The following is a 27,460-nucleotide window of genomic DNA, read 5'->3' as shown; positions in this document are numbered from 1 at the left end:
TACAGTCTTTGGGATAAACTTTAATTTATCTAATATGAGGGTGGCTATCCCTGCTTTCTTTTGAGGATTATTTGAATGGTAAATGTTTTTCCAACCTTCTTTTTTCATGCTGTAGGTGTCCTTAGGTCTAAAATGAGTCTCTTGTAGACAGCAAATAGATGGGTCTTGCTTTTTTATCCAGTCTGAATCCCTGTGCCTTTTGATGGGATCTGTAAGCCCATTCACATTCAGAGTTACTATTAAAGATATGAATTTAGTGTCATTATAATACGTATTCAGTCCCTGTTTTTGTGGATTGTTTCCTTGGACTTACTCCTTCTTATACAGAGTCACCCTTCATATTTCTTGCAAAGCTGGTTTGGTGGTCACATATTCTTTCAGTTTCTGCCTATCTTGGAAGCTCTTTATCTCTCCTTCTATTCTGAATGAGAGCCTTGCTGGATAAAGTATTCTTGGCTGCATCTTCTTCTCATTTAGGACCCTGAATATATCCTGCCAGCCCTTTCTGGCCTGCCAGGTCTCTGTGGAGAGGTCTGCTGTTAACCTAACATTTCTCTCCATAAATTTTATTGATCTCTTGTCTCTTGGTGCTTTAAGGATCTTCTCTTTATCTCTGCAATTTGCAAGTTTCACTATTAAATGTTGGGGTGTTGAACAGTTTTTATTGATTTTAGAGGGAATCTCTCTATTTCCTGGATCTGGATTCCTGTTTTCCTTCCCATGTTATGGAATTCCCTTTCGGTGCCCTCTGGAACCCCAATTAAATGCAGATTTTTTCTTTCTGAGGCTGTCATTTATTTCCCTTAACTTTCCTCATGATCTTTTAATTGTTTCTCTCTTTTTTCTCTGCTTCCTTCCTTGCCATCTATTTGTCTTCTATGTCACTCACTCTTCCTTCTACCTCAATAACCCTCATCGTTAGGACCTCCAGTTTGGATTGCATCTCATTTAATTGATTTTTAATTTCAGCCTAATTAGATCTAAATTCTGCAGTCATGAAGTCTCTTGAATCCTTTATGCTTTTTATCCAGAGCCACCACTAGCTTTATAATTGTGCTTCTGAATTGGCTTTCTGACATTGAATTGTAATCCAAATTCTGTAACTCTGTGGGAGAGAGGACTGTTTCTGATTCTTTCGTTTGTGGTGAGTTCTTCCTTCTAGTCATTTTGCACAGTGCAGAGTGGCTAAAAACAAGTTGTATTGGAAAAAGGAAGGAAAAAGAGAAAAAAAAAAAAGGAAAAACAAACAAAAAACAAAAAGACAAGTAGAGGTATCCTCTGATTCTGTATACGTATATCCCTCGATTTCCCTTGGAACTTTCCAGCGCTGCTTGCTCAAGAACTTGCTCTTCCCCTGTCCTTCCAGCTGGTCTTCTGGGGGAGGGGCCTGGTGTACTGATTCTCAGGAGTGTGCACCTAGAGGAGCTGCCCCTCCCCCTGCCAGGTGCACTGACTCACTGGGAGCTGTTTATCCTGTGAGGCCCCTGCTCAGTCCCAGGTACAAGGTGACACCAATTGGAACAACAAAAGTGGTGACAACCAGCTCTCTCCAGCTCTGGAGTCAGCTCCCAGTCCACAGGGGCCTGATGCTCCGGGGGCGGGGGGTTTGATTTGCACAGCTTGGGGCCGCTCAGCTGCAGGAGCGTCCTCGCTGCCTGTGTCCTCCCAGCCTCTGCCTGTCCCTAGGGGAACGCCGGATCCTGCACTGTGTCCCCTGGTTCCTTGGGCTCTGACGTCCTCGCTGCTGGAATTGTGCTCCCAGGCCGGGGAGTCCCCTCCATGTGGAGCCGCAGCCTGAGCTGCTCCCGAGGCCCCGCCAGGTGCGCTCCAGCGCTTTAGAGAGCTCCGCCCGTGGTGTGTGGCGAGCTCTCCCCCAGACTCACCTCCTCTGTTAGTGACCCCAGGAACCCCTGGAGGCACTCACTGCCTGGCTTTAGCTGGGCTCCTGGAGGGTTCCCTCCCCCTTGGATGCTTATTTATTTATTTATTTATTTATTTATTTATTTATTTATTTCCATCTTCCTACCTTGATAGAAGTGCAAACTCTTCTCACTGTAGCATTCCAGCTGTTCTCTCCTTAAATCTCAGGCTGAATTCATAGGTTTTCAGGATGATTTGAAAGTTATCTAGGTAAGTTGGTGGGGGCAGATGACTTGGGGATCCTACTCTTCCACCATCTTGCCCCACGTCCCCTCTTTCCCAGCTTTTGTATAATGAATATATTTGTTTTTATGATTAGAAAAATAAAAAATAAAAATTAGATAATTCTATTACTATAATTTGTAATATATGCTTTTTAATATATTCAGAATGAATTTATTCAATGGAATGTAAGTGATTACTGCAATAAAATATCAAGAAGCAGATTTTCATTTAGGATTTAGCCCCATAAACTTTGTAATGAATTGTTAGAGAGGAAGGGATGTGTCCTAGCCACCTGCTGGGTCATAGGTCCTGCTCATCCCTGGGGACACAGTGGAAAGGCCAGCTGGAAAGATTGTCAGCCTGATGTGAAGATCCTTTTTAGTAGATGAAGGTGGGGTGGAACAGTTGGCAGGAGACCATGCCTGAGTTCAGGTACAGAGAACAGTAAGAAAGCATTCAGCACAATTTTAACATGTGGAAACAGATCTATTTTTCCTTCCTTTTTCTCTCCTATCAGATCTTTTCTCTAGATTAAACATTCTTATTTCCTTTAGGTGTTGTACATTAAGCATGTTTTGCAGAACTTTATCATCTTCACCATTTTCTTCTGATTGCACTTTACATCTTTTCTAAGGTGAAACAAAGAGAAAGTAAAAGTAGGTGTGTTTGCATATAGTCATTCATTATTCACAGATTCTGTATTTATGAATTCTCCTGTAGCCAAAATTTATTGTAATCCTCAAATCTATACTCATAGCACTTTCATGCTTTTTGGGGAAGTGTGTAGAGTGGAAAAAAAAAAAAAAGTTGAGTTACCTGGTATGCATGTTCCCTCTTCTGGTAGAGAACAAGGCAATGCTCTGCCTTCTTATCCTATCTAAAATAAGTATCCTTTTTAATGCCATGATTCTGTACTTTTTGTTGTCAATTTCTCATTTAAAATGGCCTGGAAGCACAGTGCTGAAGTACTGTCTAGTGTTTGTAAGCACAAGAAGGCTTTGATGTAGTTTACAGAGAAAAAACATGGATTAAATAAGCTTTGTTCAGGAATGAGTTACAGTCCTGTTGTCCCTGCGTTCAATGTTAATGATTCAACAATGAAAATTAAATAAGCTGTCTTTAAAGAAACAAACGCATAAAGCAAAGTTATATATTTATTGGTTGATGAAAATATTGTGACTAGATTCTACTCACAGGAATTTAATCCCGTATTTCTCCTGAGAACAGTGCTCAGGGTTCACTATTTCAGTGTTCGTGGTGACTTTATAGGATTTAACTACTGTGAATAATAGGAACTGACTATACATCTACTAATGTAACTTATAGTCATGTTAGTTTTTGGCAGCTAAAATCCATTGCTATTTTATCTTGAGCTTGCTTATACTAAACTCTTAAAGTGTTTTCACCAATGATATGCCCCTACCACTTAGATTTAGATTTACAAAGTTTTTGAGGCTTAGTAAATATAGAATATTGATTAAATACTATCTTTCTGTCTATATTTCTAGGCTTAAAATGTCTGAATTCTGATATTGCTATACAATTTATTATTTTATTTCCATAAATTTGATGAATATCTTCATTTAGTTCACTTATAGAAATATTGACTGGGATATGGCCAGGAATGGCACTCATGTTCCATTACTAGAAAGAAACCTCTCATTGCTGTAGAACTATGGTCAGCAAGCCTACTTTAACTATGAGCCAATCCAATCATTTTGATATTCAGGTCATCAAAATTCTTCCTGTTGAGAAAATTATTAACATACTTTTAGTGAAACAATGCTGAGTCAAGTGATTTCAATTTGCCACATTCATATTGCACAGATCAATTACCTTAGAAATGTAACCAGAGTAAATGATAAGCTCATGGTAAATGCTTTACAATGCTTTACAGAATTGCCCATCTCCTCCTTTTAGAATTCATATAGACCTAAGGTTTCTCCTTAGAGCTATAGCAATTAAATAAAGTCTGTCTTTTCTAGAGTGTAGGCATCTACATCTATATCTATACCATCTATCATCTACCTATATCTATATATCTAATCTTTATGTTTATGAACATTTTCCTGAAAAAAAAAAAAAACGGATCCTTGCACTTAACAGCTGATTCCACCATTGTATTTCATAGGGTATTATTAGACATTGCTAGATAGTCTTTTTTATTTCTTCTATATGGTTGTCTCTGTTTTGAATCCAGCCTATATTTTTTGCATGAGTTAAAAACAATAAAATACTAGTCATCTTTCTTTACTCTTTGACAGTGTCCTTTTCTTTTTAACTCTTTTGTATTGTGGCTATAAAATAGCTATGGTTATTTTGCTGTATAAAATATGATATGAATCAAACTTAATTTGGTTAATTATGAATGTCTGATATTTCAGTTAGGAAATAAAAGTTATTAATTTTTCTACCTAGTAGAGGAAAATTGGAAATCTCTTTGGCTTTCATTTTTAATGCAGATAAAATTTTATAATCAACCAACGGAAATTGTTTTGCAGATTAAGTTTGAGAATATTATGTACATAATAAAAAATAAAGAAGGTAATATAGTCACCATAGCTAATAACTTATCAGGTAGATTACATTAAATAATGATCATTAGTTAAAGTAAAGGAATTTAATTTGAAATCTAGATAGAATTGACATAAGTAAGACTTCCTCTCTGACAATTATTTTAAAGATTCATGTGATGTTCTTAATTAAAACACAGATGAATATCCGCACATAAAAGCACTGCTTTAAAACATCCGCATAAACCAACTATATACACACACAAACCCAGTACTTCAGTCCTACAATTGGATAAAACTTTCCACTGGGAGCATGTAGTCCACATACAATATTTTAATATTTGTTCACATTTAATACTTTTCCATCGAAATTTACCCAGCCAGGCAGATTCTAGAAATTACCTTACTTTCTAGTTCTTGAGATCTCCCTGACATCAGCTTAATAAGAATATTCTGATAACAGATGCATCCTGGTTATTGTTGCAGATAGAATTAAGGTTGTGTGTGTGTGTGTGTGAGAGAGAGAGACAGAGACAGAGAGACAGAGAGACAGAGACAGAGACCAAGAGACAGAGAATGAGAGAGAGACTATTTTTTCTTCTTAAAACTGCATTGTGATGAATATATGAATAAAGAGGAAGATAGCAGGAAGAAGTTAGGTTATATATCTCATACTTCTACCTCAAGATCAATAATTTATTAAATTATTACCTTGATGTTTGTGAGTTGTATGAGAGAGTAAAAGAAATGGGAGAAAATTTCATCTCTTGGTTTCACTGTTCTGTCTTTCAGTATTAAAGGACAAGAGAAATAAGACTGGTTCTAAAATACGCTTCAAACTAGAGGCTTGATTAAAAGAGTAAATTATTTTTTTCAGCTAACTTAGAAATAAATCTTTTCTCTAAGGTTTATAAGATTAATTTTGGCCTAGAATTGAACCATTTTTGCTGATCACCAGAATTTGTCCCCAAATCTAAAGCACTGTGACTGAGAGCAAATGAGGGACTCAATATTGTGATTTCCTTGAAACTGAATATCCATTTGCAGAAAAATAATGTGGAAAAAAATCTATACTCTTTTCTGAGCTAATCATCAGTTACAATAGAATATTGACTTTTTCTTAATTGAGAAATAAACTCTCTTTTATATGTTTGAAAACAAAGCTCTTCATATTAGTTATCTTCCAAATACAACTGGGCTGAGTTGTATATAACTTAAGTTCTATTTGCAAAATAAATTATAGAAGTAGAATATTGGTATATAATAGGACAGTAATACTGCAACATTTTAGAGAAAATGAACTACAAGGAAGATTAATGATAAATGAAAATTATTTTTCCCCTTTCAGAGGGCAAAGAAATGATTTCTTCTCCTCTTTATTCAAATGATTCCTTAGAGAAACAGTGAATTGGAGTCCTTACACTTACCTTTGGAATAGAGATAAATCTTCCGGATTAAGCCTAGTCTCCAGTTTTTATAATTTAGAGTTATCTCCAAGGACACAGACCAAATAAGTAAAAAATGCAATTCAGGAATTAGCCTAGGGTGTCTCAGGAGATGTACAAGAGACATAACAGAGGAGACAACAAAGTCATTCTTTGTTTTGCTTTCCTGTATCAAACATGTGAGGTTTGGGCAGCCCGGGTGGCTCAGCGGTTTAGCACCGCCTTTAGCCCAGGGCCTGATCCTGGAGACCCAGGATTAAGTCCCACGTCAGGCTCCCTGCATGGAGCCTGCTTCTCCCTTTGCCTGTGTCTCTGCCTCTCTTTCTGTATCTCTCATGAATAAATAAAAAAAATCTTTAAAAAAACAAACATATGAGGTTTTGTTCTAAATTTGCACTTTCTTTCTACCTTATATGTAAATCTGTTTGTAATTATTCACTAATAAATTTTATTCTCTTCTTCTACATCACGACCTGCCATCTCTTTGTGTGATTCTTAAATGTGTATGCTCATTTTAGGAGTCAGCATAAAGTTGTGTGCCAAGAAATATTTCCAAATTGACATTTTCAGATCTCTAGAACTTTAATCAACTCACAAAGTCTATTTAGATACAAATAAGATCAGAAGCAGAAAGCCTCAGAAAAGTGGGTATGGTGTTAGAGAGTAAATAGCTGTCACAGGCTTCCTACTTAAATCATTAGTTTTGATGGATTAAACTAAATTTGAGAAGTTTGCCACACTCCTACAGGGCCTTTAATAATCAGGGACAGTGTAAAATTATATTTGAAAGTGTTTCATCTTACAATCTGTTTCCTGTTAGAAACATAAAGCCACACGTAGAATAAATAATGACTTTTCCTGCGTTACAATGACAGTTTATTTGATAGACTGATGTGGTTCCTGGTTATCACACCCCTTTTTCAAAAATATAAAGCAATCTCACTACATTCTTCACATCTAGAGAATTCTTCCTAAATTGTGTTAGTCAGTTGATCAATGCTCTTTGGAACTGAGGCTTGAACTTGAGCCAATTGTTCCATAAGAAACCTCTCTTGGCCACAGCACACTATTTAACTGTGCTTTCTGTAGCTTTAAACAAAAAAAGATGAATGAAATCAATAATTTGACCTGATTTACCAACTGACAGTGTCTGAGTCCAATATAAGACTAGGGGCCATGAGTGGGTGTACAAATAAATAGGTGGTGGGAGAATGAGGACATCCTTGAGCAGGCCCTTCCTGTTGCTTAAACAAGGTGGAGCACAGGACACTTACTAGGCCAAAAGGCCACAGTGACCCTTAGCTCAAGGGACAGGTGATACCAATGAAGGCAAGTGATGTAGTCCTTACTATTTTATTCCAGTTAGAAACAAATTTGAGTGTTTTATGCTGTGACTGATTTTATTTCTGAATGATTTTTTTTTACCTCTTTTATCTCTGTTGTAAGGATCTTCTGAAATTTTCCATTCTTTTCTCAAACCCAGTGAGTATCCTTGTGATTGTTGCTTTAAATTCTCCATCACGCATATTACTTACTTTTGTTTTATTTAGTTTGCTGGCCCAAACCTTATCTTGTTCTTTTTGGGGGGGAATTCATTCCTTCATCTTTGCATTTTGTCTTTCTCTTCTTCTCTGTGTTAGAAAAGCCTATTATGTTTCCTGCTCCTGAGAGTAATGGCTATATGAAGGGGTCGTGTCATTTCCAGGAAATGGCACTTCAGGGAGTGTTTCTGGTATATGCCTGTGCACTCTGCCACTGTGTTTTGGCTGCTCTATCCTTTGGACCAGTCATCAGGCCCTCCTTGTCTCATCAGTGTTTAGACCTTGGTCAGTTTATGGTGAGTTTTATCTAAGTATGCTCTGGTGGGCTTGTTAAATGAGATCTGATGCTACTTCTACCAGAACTGAGGCCCTGAAGAACTCTCTTCAGGAGATGTGGTGCATGCAGGGGTTTCTGCCTGTCTCCTGGGGAAGGAGACTGTTCCACTGGGATTTAGGCTTATTTGACCAAGAAGGACAGTACCAGCAGAGTGTGAGAGGGTAGTACTTTGTGTAAGCAGGTTAGGCAGGGCTCAGCTGCACTCCACAGGTGGCTCTGTGTTTATGCTGAGGGGCAGAGGGGAGGGAAATGGCACTAACAAGTTCCTTTGTCCCCAGAGAGGCGTTTCCATGCTTGTTGCTCTCAGGGAAGCACACCCAGAGGAGCAAATAATTACCTCTTTTGCATCCCAGGCATTTCTTAGATCACCGTTTTCATGCTGTCAATCTCGGGGTTGCTTTGCTTGCCTGAAGCAGTGCAATGCACTTTGGGCTCTATCATAGTCAAGCCTGTTGACTTTTAAAACTCCAAACTTTAGGGATGTGCCGCAGTGGGGCCTTTACTGGTCTTCTGGGGGAGGGTCTAGCAGTGCTCGGATGCGTCAGGTTTGACTGAAAAGGGCAGTTGGGCCAGAGCACAAGGGTGTGGGACTTGGAGCAAGCAGGCTAGGCAAGCATTGTCAGGGAAAGCCACCCTCAGAAGGTGTGGCTTCAAGTCTATGCTGTCTTCAAGTCTATGCTGAGGGGGAGGGGAGGGAAATGGTGCCTGCTGGCTCTTTTGTCCCTTGAGATGCACCTTTGTGAATGCCCCCTCCAAGAAGAGCGAACAGTCTCCAGGCTATGCTCCTTAAGTATTCCTGAGATGGCACCATCTGTCCTCAGGTTACCTGCCTGCCTTCTCTGCAGGAGTAGGGCAACACCCTCAAGGCTCTATCCCAGCCAAGGCACTGACCTTTAAAACTCCAGTCTTCAAGACCCACTGGTTGCAAAAACTCACAAAAATCAACCCCTCTAATTTTCCAGAATTTCCTTCTAATTCTCCAATGACTTTGGGGAAATGTTCTCTTTGTGTGTCCTTGTGTGTATAATATCTGTGTGCTCTACTCTCGGCTTTCTTCTTGACCAGGGCTCTCTCCTCTTCACAGTACCCGTGATCTGTTTCTCCTCTAAACCACCTTCCACACTTCCTACCTTCCTTGATATGGCTCCTTCTCTCCCTCTAGGTGTGCAGTTTGTTCTGTCAGTCCTCAGATAGATTTTATGGGTATTTAGAATTACTTGATAGTTACTTAATTGTGTTCTACAGATGAGATGATACTAATTTCAGAAGTTCCCCTGGAAAACTATTTTTTAAAAGCCCATCAAGCATCCTACTAGTAGCAATATATTTTAGGTGAAAAATGAAAATGATAGTCAGTTTGTTTATGTATGTATGTATGTATGTATTTTTAATGTAGGCTCCATGTCCAGCATGGAGCCTAATGTGGGGCCTTAACTCACAACCCTGAGATCAAGACTGAGCTGAGATCAAGAGTTGGATGCTCAACTGACCGAGACACCCAGGTGCCCAGAAAATGATTGGGTCTGATCTACATAAAGACTGTCTAGATTCTACCAACATTTGAGTTAGTCTCATTTAAACTTCTATACTCTTATGGTAAATAACAGTTTGAATTCACATTATTGGAAAGGACCAAAGGAAAAAGATAAGATAAAATAAGAAATATAAATAGTGTGTAAAACATCCTTATTAGTAATTCAGTTTAATAGAAAATCTCCTTCTCTTACCATAATTGCTATTGCTGACACTTATTGAAGTGATTTCTAAGTTCATAATAAAAATTGCAGAACCATTAGCTAAAAATATCTTTAAAAAACAAGTCATTCTTTCTCTATTTGCTACCAGTATCCTCAGTGCAAGTCACCCACTGCAATTTTCGTGTATGTTTGCTTTGCAAACTGAGGTTAATTATGGACTCATCATAGTTCACTCCATGAAGTGACACTCAATGCTAACACCTACCTGGTAGGGATTCTAGGAAAATTAATTAGTACTTGTGAAATGCTTTGAAGATTTAAAAGAGCCTTAGATGTAATGCACATCATTATCACTCCTCAAATGAACTAATTTGTGCATTGAGTAGTTATGGGATGGAGGTGCTAGGGTCTAATAGCCATAGACAATGTAGATCACTTCTCTGAATCAAGGCTCACTCATGAAGATTTGAAGCTGTGGCTGTGAACACATGTCTGGATGGCAAGTTTCACAGTGCAGGTGAGAGTCACCCAAAATAGAAACTAAAGTCACAGAATTGGAAAGAGAGCATCGTTCTAGGAAGAGATGTCTATCACACCCAATAAACTTACCAATAACTTAGTTATTCAAGACCAGTACAGGAGGAACAGAATAAAATAGTACTAATTAGTAATAGTAAATAGAGAACTTTATGAAGTTATTCAATATTGCACTCACACAAATCCTACTTCATATACATTGCTTTCAAAACAGAGACATTTAACAAGATTTAATTAGATTTGGAACACGGGTAAAGTCTAGTAACACAGAAATAGACAGAAGCCTATAGTGTGAATGGAAAATGTGACGTGATACCGCAAAGTGGATCTCCTTTCCACAGAGCACAACTGCTCTCATGGCTTCTGTGAGGTTGTGGCGGGCCATCTTATGATCCTCAGCACAGCAAGTGCAGTCTATCAGCCTCTGCACACTGGTGACATTCACATCTTTTCTGAGCAGGCAGCATCATCCCCACTAGGAGGTTTCTGGCTGTGGAACTGTGATAGAAACACAGAGCACAGGGGATCCAGGACCACATGAGAGCTCCTACCAATGATGTGAAACAGCCCACAGAGTCCTGGAAAATTGAATGCATGGGTATCTACAGTTCTAAGAAAATAGCACTGATTCAGGGAGGGTGCTTTCTCATTGGTTTTCAAAAAAAAGTTTAATTTCAGTTTTGTTACCCTAATAAATAATTTTTAATTAATTCTTGATATTTTAAAATCTTTATTTATACAAAAGTTCCACTTACATAAAGTGTTGTAACCGGAGCTAATTTATAAAAGTAGACTATTGCTCTATTTTTTTTCAATGAATTGTTATACTAATGTGACACATATATGTAAATACAACAATGCATTCTTAGTTTCCTTTTAATGCTAGTGTAATATTTTATCTGAAAGTTAAACATTTTAATTACTTCTATGTATTGTGCTTACAGAAATATATTTATATTTGTAGTCCTTTCTATGCTTGTATATCAAATTTAAATAAAATGGAGAATAAATTCTTGGTGAAGGAAGCAAACCCATACAGGAGTGACCATAGCCCAAGTATGGGTCTCTGAGTAGAGTTGCCAAGTAAATGCTTTAAAATTTGTTATTTCGCTTTAAAAATATTTTTATAATGGCAAAGTAAAGCCGATTGAAATGCATCGAAACAATGGCTAATGCTAGTGACAGAGGGTGAGCATTTGGCAGGAGCTTGGTTGGTTTGGTTAGTTTGCAGAGCCAATTCGAGCTGGCTTGTTTGTGAGACAGCTTCTCCCCCCCTGACAAAAGGTGTGCCAATTAATTGAGCATGTAGGTCCCTTTGGTATAAATTTAATATTTCTTTTAAGCCCATATTTAAACCTGTAAAGGAAAGTATGAACTAGAATAAATATTTGCAAATATTGTATCCTTTCAAAGTTAAATTGTGTGATGTACAGGCATATTAAAAATCCTTATGAACAAACAGTTGGAAAAAGCTATGATTATCTGTTTTTTATTCACCTCAGTTGCCTTTGAGTGATTTATAAAATATTCAATACTATTTTCTCCTTAAAAATAAGATTTTCCTTTAAGTGGTATTTGCTTCAGGGGAACATAATTCACAGATATTTATATGAAATACATGAATTATATTTTATTTAATTTTTAAATTTTTTATTGTGGTAAAATATGCATAACAAAAACTCCACCATTTTTAAGTGCTCAGCTTTTGGTGTTAAGTATATTCACATTTTTGAGTAACTATCACCACCTTCAGAATTTTTTCTATCTTTGCACACTGAAGCTCTGTGCCCATTAAACAGTAATTCCCCATTTCCCTCAGCCTCTAGTAACTACCATTCTACTTTCTGTCTCTATAAATTTGATACTGTAGGTACCTCATATATGTGAAGTCATACATTTGTCTTTTTGTGACTGCCTTTTTTCACTTAGCATAATGTCTTCAAGTTTCATCTACATTGTAGTGTTTATCAGATAATGAAATCTAAAAAAATGAATTTATACTTCCCAAAAATGCCAGAGAGATTTTGAAACTTAGATTAGTATCAAGAAGGTGAAAACAATAGAAGTTTTTTTTTTTTTTTTCTTTTCTTGATGTTGGTGGGAATATTAAAAAGAAAAGTAATTGAGGGAAGCCAGGGAAGGTAAACACACTGGGAAATAGCACCCTGTTATTGTCAAGAACTAAACAACTTCCCTGTTGCGGCACCTCATTTAGTCCTCCCAATGACCTTGAAAGTTGTGCTTCTTCAGTCTTGTCCCAGGTAGCGCTAAAGTTGTTATTACCTAAGGCCACCCACGGGTCAAGTGAGGACCAAGAATTATTTGCAAATGGAGTGAATTTCTGACATATTTCTAAAAAGGTAAAGTGAGAAATATTTTCTAAAAGGAGAGAGGTAATTAATTTTTTAAAAATATTATTTATTTATTTATTCATAGAAACACACACAGAGAGAAAGAGAGAGTGAGAGGCAGAGACACAGGCAGAGGGAGAAGCAGGCTCCATGCACCGGGAGCCCGACGTGGGACTCCATCCAGGGTCTCCAGGATCAGGCCCTGGGCTGCAGGCGGCGCTAAACCGCTGAGCCACCGGGACTGCCCGAGAGAGGTAATTAAAATAAAATGGTGGGTTTGGCAATCATTTTCAACTAGAATTAAGAATACAATGTTTAAAATTAAGCACCTAAGAATGGAACTGTAATGACTAGATCCTCACTTGGGTTATAAAGATTTTGGGCTCATGGGAATAAGCTTTTCTATGTTTTTAATAGTACTCGCATGATTCAATGAGTTATTTTGGACACAGTGACTTCCACATCCCTGGAGATGTCTAGCAATAGCAAAGAAAGAGGAATTGTCCTGAACATACTCCAGCATTGGATGGGTGTCAAAATTTGAGACACTTATGATGTCCAGTGATTCTCAAACTTGAGTGTGTATCAGAATCACCTACACTCTTGGTAGACCTGTACCAACCAAGTTTTGATGCAGTAGGTCCATAGTGGAATGTGAGGATGTGCCTTGCCTGAGTCCTGGGTGATGCTGATGTTCTTAGATAAGAGACTTCAAGAAATTCTACTTTACCACATAACACTCAGTTTCAGAGTTCATTTATAGGTTTTTTTTTCTTTAACTTTTTAGAAAATCCCTTTATTTTTTAAATTTATTATTATTTTTATTGGAGTTCAATTTTCAACATATAGTATATCACCCAGTGCTCATCCCGTCAAGTGCCCCCCTCAGTGCCCATAACCCACTCACTCCAACCCCCCGCCCTCCACCCTTCCATCACCCCTTGTTCATTTCCCAGAGTTAGGGGTCTCTCATGTTCTGTCACTGTCACTTATATTTCCCACTCATTTTCTCTCCTTTCCCTTTATTCCCTTTCACTATTTTTTATATTCCCCAAATGAATGAGACCATATAATGTTTGTCCTTCTCCTATTGACTTATTTCACTCAGCATAATACTCTCCAGTTCCATCCACGTTGAAGCAAATGGTGGGTATTTGTCGTTTCTAATGGCTGAGGAATATTCCATTGTATACATAGACCACATCTTCTTTATCCATTCATCTTTCGATGGACACCGAGGCTCCTTCCACAGTTTGGCTACTGTGGACATTGCTGCTAGAAACATCGGGGTGCAGGTGTCCCAGCATTACACTGCATCTGTATCTTTGGGGTAAATCCCGAGTAGTGCAATTGCTGGGTCGTAGGGTAGCTCTATTTTTAACTCTTTGAGGAACCTCCACACAGTTTTCCAAAGTGGCTGCACCAGTTCACATTCCCAACAACAGTGCAAGAGGGTTCCCCTTTCTCCACATCCTCTCCAACATTTGTTGTTTCCTGTCTTGTTAATTTTCCCCATTCTCACTGGTGTGAGGTGGGATCTCATTGTGGTTTTGATTTGTATTTCCCTGATGGCAAGTGATGCAGAGCATTTTCTCATGTGCATGTTGGCCATGTCTGTGTCTTCCTCTGTGAGATTTCTCTTCATGTCTTTTGCCCATTTCATGATTGGATTGTTTGTTTCTTTGCTGTTGAGTTTAGTTCTTTATAGATCTTGGATACTAGCCCTTTATCTGATATGTCATTTCCAAATGTCTTCTCCCATTCAGTAGGTTGTCTTTTAGTTTTGTTGACTGTTTCTTTTGCTGTGCAGAAGCTTTTTATCTTGATGAAGTCCCAATAGTTTATTTTTGCTTTTATTTCCCTTGCCTTCATAGATGTATCTTGCAAGAAGTTGCTGTGGCCAAGTTCAAAAAAGGTGTTGCCTGTGTTCTCCTGTAGGATTTTGATGGATTCTTGTTTCAGAGTTAGATCTTTCATCCATTTTGAGTTTATCTTTGTGTATGATGTAAAAGAATGGTCTAGTTTCATTTTTCTGCACATGGCTGTCCAATTTCCCCAGCACCATTTTTCCAGGGATAGTCTTTCCTGCTTTATCAAATAGAGGTTGACCATAGAGTTGAGGGCCCATTTATGGATTCTCTATTCTGTTCCATTGATCTATGTGTCTGTTTTTGTGCCAGTACCACACTGTCTTGATGACCACAGCTTTGTAGTACAACCTGAAATCTGGCATTATGATGCCCCCGGCTCTGGTTTTCTTTTTTAATATTCCCCTGGGTATTCGGGGTCTTTTCTGATTCCACACAAATTTTAAGATGATTTGTTCCAAGTCTCTGAAGAAAGTCCATGGTATTTTGATAGGGATTGCATTAAATGCATAAATTGCCCGGGGTAACATTGACATTTTCACAATATTAATTCTTGCAATCCATGAGCATGGAATATTTTTCCATCTCTTTGTGTCTTCCTCAATTTCTTTCAGAAGCGTTCTATAGTTTTTAGGGTATAGATCCTTTACCGCTTTGGTGAGGTTTATTCCTAGGTATCTTATGCTTTTGGGTGCAATTGTAAATGGGATTGACTCCTTAATTTCTCTTTCTTCAGTCTCATTGTTAGTGTATAGAAATGCCATTGATTTCTGGGCATTGATTTTCTATCCTGCCACACTGCCAAATTGCTGTATGAGTTCTAGCGATCTTGGGGTGGAGTCTTTTGGGTTTTCTATGCACAGGATCATGTCATCTGGGAAGAGGGAGAGTTTGAATTCTTCTTTGCCAGTTTGAATGCCTTTAATGTCTTTTTGATGTCTGATTGCTGAGGCTAGGACTTCCAGTACTATGTTGAATAGCAGTGGTGAGAGTGGACATCCCTGTCTTGTTCTTGTTCTTAGGGAAAGGCTCCCAATGTTTCCCCATTGAGAATGATATTTTCTGCGGGCTTTTTGTAGATGGCTTTTAAGATGCTGAGGAATGTTCCCTCTATTCCTACACTCTGAAGGGTTTTGATCAGGAATGGATGCTGTATTTTGTCAAATGCTTTCTCTGCATCTATTGAGAGGATCATATGGTTCTTGGTTTTTCTCTTGTTGATATGATCTATCACGTTGATTGCTTTTTAAGTTTTGAACCAGCTTTGCATCCTGAGGATAAATCCCAGTTGGTCATGGTGAATAATCTTCTTAATGTACCCTTGGATCCTACTGGCTAGTATCTTGTTGAGAATGTTTGCATCCATGTTCATCAGGGATATTGGTCTATAATTCTCATTTTGGGTGGGGTCTTTGTGCGGTTTTGGAATTAGGGTGATGCTGGCCTGATAGAACGAGTTTGGAAGTACTCCATTTCTTTCTGACTTTTAGAACAGCTTTAATAGAATAGGTATGGTTTCTTCTTTAAACTTTTGATAGAATTCCCCAGGGAAGCCATCTTGCCCTGGACTTTTGTGTCTTGGGAGGTTTTTGATGACTGCTTCAATTTCCTCCCTTGTTATCAGACTTCTCAGTTTCTCTATTTCTTGCTGTTCCGGTTTTGGTAGTTTGTGGTTTTCCAGAAATCTGTCCATTTCTTCCAGATTGCCTAATTTATTGGTGTATAACTGCTCATAATATGTTTTTAAAATCGTTTGTATTTCCTTGGTATTGGTGGTGATCCCTCATTTTTCATTTGTGATTTTATTAATTTGAGTACATTCTCTTTTGTTTTTAATCAGGTTGGCTAATGGTGTATCTATCTTATTAATTCTTTCAAAGAACCAACTCCTGGTTTTGTTGATCTGTTCTACAGTTCTTCTGGTCTCTATTTCATTGAGTTCTGCTCGAATCTTTATGAACTGTCTTCTTCTACTGGGTGCAGGTTTTATTTGCTGTTCTTTCTCCAGCTCCTTTACATGCAAGGTTAGCTTTTCTATTTGAGTTTTTTCCAATTTTTTGACGAATGCTTGTAGTGCAATGTATTTCCCCCTCAGCACTGCTTTTGCTGTATCCCAGAGATTTTGAACGGTTGTATATTCATTCTCATTAGTTTCCATGAATCTTTTTAATTCTTCTCTAATTTCCTGGTTGACCCTTTCATCTTTCAGCAGGATGGTCTTTAACCTCCACGCATTTGAATTCCTTCCAAACTTTTCTTGTGGCTTAGTTCAAGTTTCAAAGCATTATGGTCTGAAAATATGCAGGGAACAATCCCAATATTTTGGTATCAGTTAAGAGCTGATTTGTGACCCAGTATGTGGTCTATTCTGGAGAAAGTTCCATGTGACTTGTGAAGAATGTGTATTCAGTTGCATTTGGATGTAAAGTTCTGTAAATATTTGTGAAATCCATCTGGTCCAGTGTATAATTTAAAGCTCTTGTTTCTTTGGAGATGTTGTGCTTAGAAGATCTATTAATTGCAGAAGGCACTGTGTTGAAGTCATCCAGTATAAGTGTATTATTTTCTAAGTATTTCTTCACTTTGGTTATTAATTGATTGACATACTTGGCAGTTCCCACATTCGGGGCTTAAATATTCATGATTGTTAGGTCCTCTTGTTGGATAGACCCTTTAAGTATGATGTAGTGTCCCTCTTCATCTCTTACTACAGTCTTTGGGATAAACTTTAATTTATCTAATATGAGGGTGGCTATCCCTGCTTTCTTTTGAGGATTATTTGAATGGTAAATGTTTTTCCAAACTTCTTTTTTCATGCTGTAGGTGTCCTTAGGTCTAAAATGAGTCTCTTGTAGACAGCAAATAGAAGGGGCTTGCTTTTTTATCCAGTCTGAATCCCTGTGCCTTTTGATGGGATCTTTAAGCCATTCACATTCAGAGTTACTATTAAAGATATGAATTTAGTGTCATCATAATACGTATTCAGTCCCTGTTTTTGTGGATTGTTTCCTTGGACTTACTCCTTCTTATACAGAGTCCCCCTTCATATTTCTTGCAAAGCTGGTTTGGTGGTCACATATTCTTTCAGTTTTGCCTATCTTGGAAGCTCTTTATCTCTCCTTCTATTCTGAATGAGAGCCTTGCTGGATAAAGTATTCTTGACTATAGGTTCTTCTCATTTAGGACCCTGAATATATCCTTCCAGCCCTTTCTGCCCCCCAGGTCTCTGTGGAAAGGTCTCTGTTAACCTAACATTTCTCTCCATAAAGTTTATTGATCTCTTGTCTCTTGGTGCTTTAAGGATCTTCTCTTTATCTCTGGAATTTGCAAGTTTCACTATTAAATGTCGACTTGTTGAATGGGTTTTATTTATTTTAGGGGGATCTCTCTATCTCCTGCATCTGGATTCCTTGTCCTTCCCAAGTTAGGGAAGTTCTCAGCTATGATTTGTTCAAATACATTTTCTGGTCCTCTGTCCCTTTCAGCGCCCTTTCAACCCCGATTAAGTGTAGATATTTTTCCTTCTGAGTCTGTCATTTATTTCCCTTAACATTTCCTCATATACTTTTAATTGCTTTTCTCTTTTTTCCTTAGCTTCCTTCCTTGTCATCCACTTCTCTTCTATGTCACTCACTTGTTCTTCTACCTCATTAACCCTCATCATAGGACCTACAGTTTGGATTGCATCTCATCTAATTGATTTTTAATTTTGTCCTGATTTGATCTAAATTCTGCAGCCATGAAGTCTCTTGAATCCTTTATGATTTTTTCCAGAGCCACCAGTAGCTTTATAATTATGCTTCTGAATGGCTTCTGAAATTGAATTGTAATCCAAATTCTGTAACTGTGGGAGAGAGGACTGTTTCTGATTCTTTCGTTTGTGGTAAGTTCTTCTTTCTAGTCATTTTGCTCAGTGCGGAGTGGCTAAAACAAGTTGTACTTGTTAGAAGTGCAAACCCTTCTTTCTGTAGCCTTCTAGCTGTTCTCTCTTTAAATCGCAGGCCAAATTTGTAGGTTTTCAGGATTATTTGAACGTTATAGTGACTGGTAGAGGCCAGGGAAAGATGAGGCATGGGGCAGTCCAGCTGTGGTGCAGGCAATCCATGTGGTACACTGTCTCTCTTGCTGAGGCCCCACAGACTCCTGGGAGCACTAGTCTTGTTAAGAATTCATAGTGTTGGGGGCCCCTGGGTGGCTCAGTGTTTGAGCATCTGCCTTCCGCCCAGGTCGTGACCCTGGGGTCCTAGGATTGAGTCCCACACTGGGCTCCCCACAGGGAGCCTGCTCCACCCTCTGCCCATGTCTCTTGTGAATAAATAAACATAATCTTAAAATAATAATAATAATTAATAATAATAATAATAATAATAATAATAATAAAAGAGTTCTTCCTTTTGCCAGCTTCTGTCAGTTTTTCCAGGTTCCTATCTGCAGGCTGCGTCTCATTTATAGGTTTTAATAAATAGAGTCTCAATTATACGTTTTGAAATCTTGTTATTTAGACAGGCAATATCATTAGCAAGCACTGGCTCAAACACCCCAAGTCTGGGTATGTTGGTTACAGAGGCAGACTGGTGACAGTTTTCTGTTTATAGGTGGCCCCTATATATTGTGAACAAACCTGTAAGATCAAATTATTTTAAAAGGTACTAAGCCAGTGATATTTCCAAAGGTCAACCAGTTTCTTGAAATCCCCTTTTGGATAATAGTAAATGCTGTGTTATGGTCACAGTTCAATTTCATCAACCATCAGCAGAAGAATATAATGTAGATGTGAAGGGACTGCATGCCCAGAGGTAGTAAGAATCTTGGGTTACTGAAATAGCAGTGATTATAGATTCAATATTAAGTTTGGACCATACTTAAGATAAAAATGAAATTCTTTATGGCTGTTTTGTTTTTATCGGGTCACATACAACTTACCCTTAAAATATTCAGAATCACAATATTTGTTGAATGACATTTTATATCATCCAACTCCTCATGTGGTCATGGAAGCAAGACAAGCCCATGTCAGTGAAGAGAAACCTGAGGCAGTTTCTGAGATTATGAAAGTTGATGATGTTTGACATCTTTCAGTGAGGGAAGAGATGCATGGATGCATTCTTTTTTCTGATCTCTTCACTACAGGGTTAGGGTCATCTAAAAGTTAAGTTCAGCAAATACTATTAACAAGATTTGAATTTCCTAGAGAATTGTTTAGAGATTTGCTTCTTTTAATAAAAAAAATAGCAATATCTTTGATTTTCTTTTTGGCTATTCAGTGGAAAATCTGAACATGTATTTTATTTATGAAATACATGATATGTTGGTAAAAATATATCATAAGCTACCCTTTGCCATCTGGATCCCAAACCACCTCCAATTCCTGCCTACTGGAACACAGGACTCTCTGGAAAGGATTTTCGCCTTTCATTTACTGGACCCCTTCCTCAAGGCCTAGGACATTACTATGCAGTAAATAGTTACTCACTAAAAACTTGTTGGATTGAGTTATTAAATGTACAAATTATACCTTGTAAACCTTTAGTGATAAAAATATGGACTTATTAAAATAATTCAATTAATTTGTATTTTTAAAAATTATAATATTTTAAAAAGTAAATTATAAAAACCGTGGGTTTATCAGTCCAGATATGCAATTTCTGATATGGCAAACATTTCAAGTATATGTGGAGTTGTCTTTGCTTTGATCTGAAGTAATTGAGTTTTAAGTAACATTTTAGAAATAGTATGAGTTCAACCTGAAAATGGCAGATTTTCCTTTGAAGTTCTGTATTACCAAGTTTCCTAATTGGAGCACATCAGGATTAATTTACATATTAATAAAACATATAAATTACTCCATTATCTGACAAACTATTAAAGCCACCAGTTGGCAAATATATTGCATGTGAGAAGAATGATAATGGTGGGAACACTTTATTAAAATTGAAATGGCTTCTAAAGATTAATGTATTTTTCTAAAGATTGGATTTTATCATTGTTATACAATTGTAAAAGTGAGAAGTCACATTCATTTCAATTTTTACCACTATAAATTCTTAAATATTGGCTGGGGAGCCAGTTTCAAATTAAGGATAGGAATTTTCCTGGGAAAATCCAAATGATAATTTAATATTTTCCTCCTAACAGAAGATATGAAAGCATACAAACTTGTACAAGTTAGCTCTGTGTGTGTGTGTGTGTGTGCGTACACCCACAAGCTGATAATTGTGGAAAAGATCCCATTCTTTAATTACAAGATTTTAACAAAGATTTCATTAAAAACATATTTGGAAGTCTTCATAATGTGTATTGGACAGTCATAACACAATAAGAATTGATCATTCATTAATTTATTCATTCTTTCAATAAAAAGTATTTATTTTCTACTCTATGTCATCCACTGTGGTTGATATAATTGACATGTTCTGCCTCGCTCCTAAAAATTGCAAAGTCTCTGTGGTATTATTGTAAACTTGAGGGAAATTATGGTGAACTCAGTGCTGTACAACAGCCTTTATTCACCAGCTGGTATTGAAGAAAGAGGGAATTATCCCTCTGTAAGATTCCTGTTGTTGCACAGACTTGAGGATCACATCAGACTTAGCACTGATAAATGTACAATTAGAGAGAACTGGTGATACACTAAATTCAGATAATAAAAGATTAAGGTATAAAAATGTTTGGAGTAAGAAATTTACTTTCTATGAAATTATAGCTAAAATTATACCTAGAATACTCGATCTGTGAAAAGGATAGAGTTAGCAATCTAGAATATTATTATCCTAAAGTTGACCTTGGGCACCACAATTCAATGTTGATAATTTTAAAAGGCAAGAAGTTTTGAAGAGTCTTCATCCATGTGCTAGAGGAGCATTTTACAGTAGAACTTTCTGTGATGTTGAAATTATTTATATTTTGACCATTATTGGGCAGTTACTAGACACATAATGGTTGGGGTGTGTTTAGCACAACTAAGGAATTTAAAATTTTATTTAATTTTAGTTTAAATTAAATAGCCACATGTGGCTGGTGTCTACTGTATTTGACAGCATAGCTCTAACAAGAGAGTGTGACTTTTTTAAAAAGTGGCTTAAACAACAAGGTGTTTTTTAGCATACACATCAGCATGTGGTGAGATAGGCAGTTTTCCTACTGGACAGGATGACATGGAGTAGGAATAAATCTATCACCAGCAATTATATGAAAAAAAACAATCCTTCATGATGAAGATAAACTTCTGCAAGCCACTAGGAGAATCCAAATCACCCCTATTAGCCAAAGATGGGTCTTGTCTAAGTTGCAATAGTATGGCAGGATAAAATGAGGACCCCCATTTAAGTTCACACTATAATTCCTTTAAGGTTTTAAAAAGCAGAGGTCTGCATTTCCTGAGAACATTTGGGTGACTAAGGGACGTTCTGGGGACATGCCACAGGATGGTTTTGAGATAATCTCTGCCAAAATTGCTCTGTAGATTAGATAATTCGAATTAGCTATATGTAGTTTCTCAAGTTTCCAATGAGCTTTTGAAATTTACCAAAACTACTATTGACCTAACTGCTGAACCTTTAATCTTAGGGTTGTTCACACCAATATACTAATACGTGCCCAAGTAATGAGCATCACCATAATTGAGATATACAACATTTACCTTACACCAAATGTTTCTTTGTGCCTCTTAGAAGTCAATCTCTTCCTCCTTGCCTCCAAGCACTGACCTTCTTTCTGTCACCGTGGGCTACTTTTGCCTATTTTAGGAATTCATATAAATGAAGTCATTTGTTGTCTTTTGTGTCTGGCTTCTTTTTTTTTTTTTTTCTTTTTTTTTTTGTGTGTGTCTGGCTTCTTTAACAATATGTTTAGAGATTCATCCATGTGTATGTGTGTTTATGTTTTATTCTTATTTATCACTGAATAGTATTCTATTTTATGACTATACCAATTTTTTCATTTGTTCACCTGTTGGTGAATATTTGTCTTGTTTCCAGTTCTGAGTTATAATGCAAAGCACTTCTATAAGTATTCATTTACAAGCTGCGTGTGTGTGTGTGTGTGTGTGCACCTGTGATCTGAAAGCATCCACACCATATCTGTGTGTTTTAAATCTCTTGAGTTAATACCTCAGAGTGAAATTTGTGGGTTGAATAATAAAATATTTTTATGTTGGAAAGTATGTTAATAAATTAAGAAATGTTATTGTCATTTGGAAGGCAATTTAATGATATATCCAGTAAGTTTTAATGCTTTTATTTTAGGAATACTTATTGCTCTTTCTCACAGAACTATTTTTATATCCTATTATCATGGCTTCTATTGTAATAGTTTCTCTTATCTATGCCTTTAAAGGGTGTTAACCATTATCTATTATCGATGTGGATGCAATATAAAATAACAAAACTGAAGTCATAATTCCAGGCCTGTGCCACTTATAGATTTTTGATCCTATTAATATGAAAAAATACTTTTATTTGTACAATATTTTTTTAAATTAAAGAATAATTTATAGCTTTTGAGTTATTTTCACAGATATCACATAATTTCACTGGCACTCAGTGCCACTTTATTCATTTGATTATATCAAAGGGTTCATTTCCCAACAAAATGTAATTGTGATATTAAGTGCTATGCCTTTAATCAATATAATTTGACAGAAGCTCTAACATTTTCAGCACAGAGAACGAACAATGTTAGACAGTGGTATGGAATGTTGGTTTTCCCCTTTTCCTCAGGGAATTCATAGATGGCCACCCCGGATAGAGGGGACAATGTCAGTAGAGGCAGGGAAAATGATTAACCGACTCACTGAACAGTCTCCAGGCTGTGCAAGTGACAGCACTCTCATTTGTTTATTGCAAAACCCTCTATTTCCTGGCAGCTGGCTAATTTTTATCCCAAAGATGCCTGTTTTATCTTGGCTCCCATCTTTAAATGATCATATTGAAATGCTTGGGATTAGAGGCAAGAGACAGAGGCTCCAGCTGCCAAAAAATTAAAAACATTTCAAAGGCAAATACATTCTGTACAAAATATCAAATAAACAAAATGGCTTGTCCTGCTGGACAATCAGCACCACATTCATCAAACACCTACTTAGTTCATTTTCACCTATGCATGCACAATCGTGGTCGCATCTTCAATGTTTCCTTTCTTTGGCGTTCATCCAGACATTCAGTCAGGAAATAAGGCAAATGAACTTATCTTTCTAATTTACATGTGGGCCTATCCTCACAAAGCACTCTTTAAAAGTTTAAGAGTTAATAGTGTTAAAGAATGCAAAAGTCCAATTATCTTAAGTTATCTTGCATAGTTGGCAGGAGCACTGATGGATCTGGAAACATTGTGTTGCACAAGGGCTTTGACTTCACCTATATAACATAAGAATAAGCATTGATTTCTCTAATTCTTCTTCTTCTTCTTCTTCTTCTTCTTCTTCTTCTTCTTCTTCTTCTTCTTCTTCTTCCTCTTCTTCGTCGTCGTCTTCGTCTTCGTCTTTGTCTTCGTCTTCCTCTTCTTCATCTCACTTTTGTCTTCTTATTTACAAAGAGCTACACTTGTAAGTGCCTATAGGAAAGCAGCAGGACCAGACATGAGGACATTGGTCTCTGAGACAGACTCAGGAACCCTGTAGATATTTGGACCCTTACTCCTGGGAACTTTGTCCCATGGCATCAACTTTTTTTAATCCATGCCATCCCACATGCAGATATGCTTTATATGCTCGTAGTTATAAGTGGAGTTGTCACAGGGACTAGATGATATAATGAATTATAATAAAGACATTTTACTATGTACTGATTTTGTTCGCAGTTTTCTGTTTGTATTTTGGCACTGGAATTTCCCCCAGACACTTAAAAAACAATGGCCCTGAGTACAGTGTTGTTACCCAAACCTTTGGAAGGGACGTGTCCTAAGAAACAATGCTGGGAACAAAGTGGGTATTGACACATAAGTATATAATCCACCTGAAGGTCAGGTGGTGATTGCCTTCTTTCTCCTCCCTTCTCCTCTCCTCCCTTTCCCTTCCTCTCCTCTTCTTCCAAAATAATTAGCATACAACATTATATTAGCTTGAGGTGTAGTGATTCAACAATTCTATATATTACTCAGTGTTCATCAGGATAAGTGCACTCCTTAATTCCCATCACCTATTTCTCCCATCTCCCCCACCTCCCCTCTGGTAACCATGTTTGTTCTCTATAGTTAAGAGTCTGCTTTTTTTGGTTTGCTTCTTTATTTTTCCTTTGTCCATTTGTTTTGTTTCTTAAATTCCACATATGAATGAAATCAATGGTATTTATCTTTTTCTGAGTGACTTATTTCAAAATCTTAGCACTATACTTTCTAGTTCCATCTGTGTTATTGCAAATTACAAGATTCCATTCTTTATTATGGCTGAATTATATGTTTATATATATTTATAATATATATCACTATATATACATATATGTGTGTATATATATTATGTACATCACTATATACATAATATGTGTATATATACATATATGTGTAATATATGTGTTATATATGTGTAATATATACATATATGCATATTATATATTTATATATAGTGGTATATATCACTATATTATGTGAAGTGGTATATATGTGTATTATATATTTATATATAAAAGAATATATATATAGTGATATATATAAATATATAATATACATATATAACACTTCTTTATCCATTCATCAGTAGATGGACACTTAGGCTCCTTCCATACTTGGGCTATGGTAAATAATGCTGCAATAAACACAGGGGTGCAATCCTTTCAAATTAGTGTTTTCACATCCTTTGGGTAAATATCCAGTAGTGTGATTACTGGATCATATAGTAGTTCTATTTTCAATTTTTTGAAGAACCTCCATACTGTTTTCCACAGTGGCTGCACCAGTGTGCTGCATTTTTTTTTTTTTTTTTTTTTTTTTTGCATTTTGACACATATTGACACTCATTTTGACACTGCTGCACTACCAACAGTACATGACGGTTCCTTTTTTCTCCCTTGTCAACATTTGTTCTGTCTTACGTTTTTTACTTTAACCATTCTGACAGGTGTGTGGTGATATTTCATTGTGTTTTTGATTTCCCTGATGCTGAATGACGCTGAGCATCTTTTCATGTGCTTGTTGGTCACCTGAATGTCTTCTTTGAAAAAAATGTCTGTTCATGTCTTCTTTCCATTTTTAAAATGGATAATTTGGTTTTTGAGTGCTGAGTTTTATAAGTTCTTTATATATTTTGGATATTAACCCTTTATTGGATGTGTCATTGCAAATATCTTCTCCCATTCAGTAGGTAATTCCCTTATTTTTCTAACTTTATTCTCAGAATTTGCCTGAGTAATTTTAGAATAAAATTTTTCCCTTTTTATTCTTTCCTTTTAAATAAAGCTTTAAAAATATTTTATTCATTTATTTGAGTTAGGAGACAGAGAGAGAGAAAGACAGAGAGAGAGAGAGAGAGAGAGAGAGAGAGTGAATGAGCAGTGGGGAGGGGCAGAGGGAGAGAGAAAGAGAAACAAACTACCTGCTGAGCAGGAAGCCTGATACAGGGTTAGATCCCAGGACCTGGAGATCATGACCTGAGCCCAAGAGAAATGCTTAATGACTAAGCTACCCAGGTGCCCCTAAATAAAACTTTTTTATTGAGGTAAAATGCACATAGTATAGGATTCATCTTAACTATTTTTAAGGGTTTAGTTCAGTAGTAATAAATACATTTATATTAGTAACCGTCACCACCATCCATCTCCAAAACTCTTCATCTTGCAAAACTGAAACTATATACACATCAAATAATAATTTTCTATTCACCCTTCCCTCCAGCCTTTGGCAACCATCATTGTACTTTCTGTTTCTGTGAGTTTGACTATTCCAGGTACCTCATAGTAGAATCATACAGTATTTGTCTTTTTATAACTGTATCATGTCACTTAATTTAGTGTCATATTCACCCATGTTGCAAGATAAGTCAGAATTTCATTTTTAAGGCTGAATAATATTCCATTGTATGTATATACCACATTTTGCTTATTCTTTCATCTGTTGGATATTGTGAATAATGCTGAAATATATATAGCTATACATTTCCCCATTAGCACTGCTTTTACTGTTTAAATTTTGGTATGTGGTGACTTCATTTTCATTTATCTCTAAATATATTCTTAATTTCCTTTGTTATTTTACCTTTGATTTATTAATTGATTAAGCATGTAGTTTAATTTTCACAAATTTGTGAATTTTATAGTTTTCCTTCTGTTACTGATGTTTACTTCAATCCTGTTGTGATCATAAAAGATACTTTATCTTTTTTTTTTTTTTTTAAGTAGGCTTTACACCTAGCATGGAGCCCAGTGTGGGGCCAGAACTCACAATTCTCAAGATCAAGACCTCAGCTGAGATCAAGAGTGAGAAGATTAACTGCTAAGCCACTCATGTGCCCTGTGCTACTTTATCTTTTTAAATCTTTTGAGGCTTAAATGTTAGCCTAACATAGAGTCTGGAGATCTGGAGAGTATCTCATGTGTACATGAAACTAATGTGTATACCATTCTTGTTGGGTAGAAGCGTTCTATTTATCTGTTACATCTAGTTGTTTTATTGTGTATTTCTCTATTATTGAGTGTGGGGTACTAAAGTCTTCAATTACTATTGTAAAAATATCTACTTCCCTTTAATTCTATAAATTTTTGCCTGATCTATTTTGATGGTCAGATATTATGGGTATAATTGTTAATAATTCTTATATACTCTTGTATTAAAACTTATATAAATATATAATCTTTATTTAGCTCTTATAAACTTATTTATTTGTTTGTTTGTTTATTTATTTATTTATTTATTTATTTATTTATTTATTTATATTTTTTAGAGAGAGACTGAGAGCAGAGAGTGAAGGGCAGAGGGAGATGAAGAGAGAAGGAGCCTGACTCAGGGCTCAATCTCATGACCCTAAAACTATGACTTGAGCTGAAATCAAAGGTCAGATGTTTAACTGACTGAGCCACCCAGGCACGCATCTTGTAAACCTTT

General features: G+C 36.6%; 1 long non-coding RNA gene across 1 annotated transcript in view; it reads right to left on the bottom strand.

The window, feature by feature from the left end:
- Positions 1-2,393: 2,393 nt before the first annotated feature.
- Positions 2,394-27,460, bottom strand: part of LOC119877710 — a 71,606-nt gene continuing 46,539 nt past the window's right edge. The window contains exon 3 of the long non-coding RNA XR_005380838.1: positions 2,394-2,774. This is a non-coding gene — a long non-coding RNA (uncharacterized LOC119877710). The remainder of the gene's footprint in view (positions 2,775-27,460) is intronic.

The sequence above is a fragment of the Canis lupus genome, chromosome 29, assembly GCF_011100685.1.
Source record: "Canis lupus familiaris isolate Mischka breed German Shepherd chromosome 29, alternate assembly UU_Cfam_GSD_1.0, whole genome shotgun sequence".
In the NCBI taxonomy this organism is placed as follows: Eukaryota; Metazoa; Chordata; class Mammalia; order Carnivora; family Canidae; genus Canis; species Canis lupus.
Note: the sequence above shows the minus strand (reverse complement) of the source record. Positions and strands in the feature narration are given on the sequence as shown.